The sequence below is a fragment of the Adiantum capillus-veneris genome, chromosome 27 (assembly GCF_014529385.1).
Source record: "Adiantum capillus-veneris isolate H3 chromosome 27, ASM1452938v2, whole genome shotgun sequence".
Classification (NCBI taxonomy): domain Eukaryota; kingdom Viridiplantae; phylum Streptophyta; class Polypodiopsida; order Polypodiales; family Pteridaceae; genus Adiantum; species Adiantum capillus-veneris.
Window position 1 is genome coordinate 1,758,576 of NC_140957.1, and position 3,925 is coordinate 1,762,500.

Below are 3,925 nucleotides of genomic sequence, written 5' to 3' on the forward strand. Positions count from 1 at the left end.
AATACACACAACACCAATGTTAAGTGAGCATGTAAAGCTCACCTTTTTATAGGGTTTGGAGCAAGTGGCCACCTTCCTTCTTAGCCGTATGGCTGGCCCGGCTTAAAGAGGGGGATGGTGTAACAGCGCCGTTAAGTACAGAGAGAGAAAGAGGGGAAAGAGAGAGAGAGAGAGAGAGAGAGAGAGAGAGAGAGAGAGAGAGAGAGAGAGAGCACTTAAGAGTGCAGTATTGCAAACCCATCAAGAGGGAGCCACCTCGCTATTAAGCAAAAGACAGCATTAATTACAGAGTCGGGTAGCCCGCCCGTATACCCTTTAATAACTAAGGGCTAGGTACCATAAGGTATCACCTAAAAACATATTTTCTAGTGAATTTAAGATAATTATTCACCAAAGGTACCCCAGGCCAACAATTCCAATGAATTATACCAAGGAAATGGCAACACGTAAAAACCAACCATATGAGTGTGTGTGTGTGTGTGTGTGTGTGTGCGTGTGTGTGCGTGTGTGTGTCCTATACCAATACTAGTATAGTCCAGCAGTACCAATAAGTACCAGTACCATTACAAGCAGTACTAATATAGCAGTATAAGTATCTACAGTGTATAGTGTCATTCCCAGTACCAGTATAGTTGAGTAGTACCAGTCAGTACCAAAAGTACCCTAGGCCAACAGTTCTAGCGAATTATACCAGGGAAATGGAAACATGCAATAACCAGCCATGTGTGTGTGTGTACCAGTACCAGTATACACAGTACCAATACCACCAGTCAATACCAGTATAGTCCAGTAGTACCCGTCAGTACCAAAGGTACCCCAGGCCAACAGTTCCAACGAGTACTACCTAGGAAATGGCAACATGCAATAACTAGCCACGTGTGTGTATGTGTGTACACGTACGAGTACCAGTATAGTCCAGTAGTATCATTAAGTACTAGTACTAGCTAGTACCAATATATACAGTACGAGTACACCAGAACTACCAGTACTAGTATAGTAGTATCAGTATCAGTGGTGTATAGTGCTTAGGACAAGTACCAGTATAATCTTGTAGTACCAATCATTACTAGTAGTACCAGTATATACAGTACCTAATGAAATTAAGCGAGTTATTCACTAAAGGTACCCTAGGCCAACAATCCCAGCAAAATTATACCAGGGAAATAGCAACACGCTATAATCAGCCGAGAGAGAGAGAGAGAGAGAGAGAGAGAGAGAGAGAGAGAGAGAGAGAGAGAGAGAGAGAGAGTGTGTGTGTGTGTGTGTGTGTGTGTGTGTGTGTGTGTGTGTGTGTGTGTGTGTGTGTGAGAGAGAGAGAGAGAGAGAGAGAGAGAGAGAGAATGGCAACCAAACTACAGAACTATGAAACGTAGGAAGACCATGCAAATGCTCAACCAATGTTTCCTTAGTAACCATCAAGAATAAGCATTTCAATGTGAAGGCAATGCAAGCATCCTTGCGAGAAATCCCGACTCCCTCCCCTTTTTGGTGGCATCTATTTGATTGCCAAACCCTAGAGGTGATAATGATGGGAATGTGCAAATATTGTCCTAAAGTTTGCCAAATTTTCCACCAACGAATGTTATTTTGCTCCCTGCAGCTACCTTTAATTCAATGAAATTCTATTAAGCAAGATCAACAAACTTATATGAAAAAACAAAAACAAGATGTATTTAACAATCCCATTAAAATTATGATGGGAATGTGTCAAAAAGATAGACCTCTTTGTGATTCACATACAAAATATGTGTCCTCCAACCACATCTAATACTAGTGTCACAGACCGACCTACAACGTGTTTTTTCTCAATGTTTCTTTGTCCACTTTTTGAACGAAATAATTTTAAAAAACAAAACAAACAAAAAAACCACATCTAATTTATGCCATGAAGCATCCCACATTATGAGAGAGAGAGAGAGAGAGAGAGAGAGAGAGAGAGAGAGAGAGTTGGTAACACTTGACTAATAAAATTGAAGTCTTCTAACTAACATATTGCCAAACTTAATTTTTTTCCAAAGTTCCCTTGAGTAATATCTTTATTAAAAAAAACGAGCTCATGTCGAGCTTTTTCTTTTGCATAATGTTAGATGCCTTCAAGATTCACGTATAGGTGATTAACTCTAGGGAGAAACTCTCCCTCAACATCGGCCATATATCATCCAAAGAATTTATGTGGAGTGTGAGCTTGAAAAGAAGTGGCTTTGGGTGGTATCACGACTTAGGAAGGTTAGACCGTTCGCACATTTTCTCAACATAGTGGAGGGCTGTTAGGTTTCACTGCCCCAAGCTAGGCCACAGATTGCATAAAAGAAGCTTTGACAGTAGTAACAAGTCAAAAAAACAATGGAAGTCTTGCCTCATTCTTTTCAAGCTTGCTTTCACAAGCTTGAATCCAAAAATGCCTCTAGAAGGCCTACGAGGAACCAACATTAGCCTCACTTGCTAAAATTATTCAACAAAGTTGAAAACATCTCTATTCATCCATTTGTAGAAATTTTTATTTTTTGTAGCTCCATATTTCTATGCTCTTTGCTAGCCTTATGCTTCAACTCAAAGACTTTGCTAGTTGTTATAAAAGTTGAAACATGCTTTTGTACTTGTTTCCAAGCAAGACGAGGAGTTTTGTTATCTAAAATTGACATGTTCAAGACACAAAATCTTACATATGTAACTAGAGGAGTTTAAAGTTATATACACATCAACCTTGTATTTTTTGAAACATGGTAACTTTCTAAAAATATGACGTATTTTTGTTTGTTGACTCATGGCGACACACTGGTTTGTTGATGATTACAACATCATTAAAAGACAAGAGGGTAAGGGTAGGTATGGAGGGAGAGTTAGATGATGGCTCTAAGGAAAAAAAAAAAACTTTCTTGCTTGCCTTTTTGTGCTTGCTCAAATTTCTTGGCTCGTCTTATTGACGACCTCTTCAAAAAATTTGTTGTTGACAAATTGGATGGGAATAACTACCCAATGTGGACTTACATGATGACACATATTTTTATATCAAATGGCATTTGGAATATTTTGCAAGAGGGCATTGATGTACATCCATCTTCAATGCATACAAACTCTATTGAGGATGTTGCAAGTTCTAGCAAATCTAATGATACTAGAGTTATTTTGCCTACATATGATCAATCTTGTTGGGATGTAAGAGATGCGCAAGTTCACGCATTGATTGCATTATTTGTGAAGCACACTTACTCCTCACATTAGCTCAACATAATTAGCAAAACAAGCTTGGAATATTCTAGCTAGTATTTATGCAAGCCATAGTGAGGCAAAAAATGCATTTGCTATGTAAAGAGCTAGAATCTAAGATTATGCAAGAGAAAGATAACATCAACACTATTCTAAAGAAAGAGGGCGAATCTTATACCCATGCAACTATCATAATATCTTTTGTAAGTGGAGATTGTGATGTTGATATAGATGCAAAATGAGAATATAGTGGAGAGTGCACTTATGATCCTTCTATTCATGATACATGTATGTCAATTACTACAAAGTAGCATGTTAGATACTTTTATAGTATTTTACTTAACATGACTAATGACTTGTTGACCTCTCTCAATTGTGCAAACATTGCCTCTTATTTGATCAAGGGCATTGCTAGTTATTGCAAATGGCAATTCTTGCACAATTGTTGATGCCCTTTATGTACCAATGATCAAAAAGAATCTTTTGGCCATATCTACACTTATATATGAGTGTATTTGCCTAAAGCTAAGTCCAAAGTGTTCATGTGCTCTTGTTATCTTCAACACATCCAAGGCTCAATCTAAGTTCTAGCTGGGATTGTGATTTTATGTTATGCTTGATACAATTCGTTCATGTATTCTCTCTCTCACACACACACACACACAACGAGCCACTTGGAATTTCATCTCGTTTTGAAATTCACCTTTACAAAGGCTTT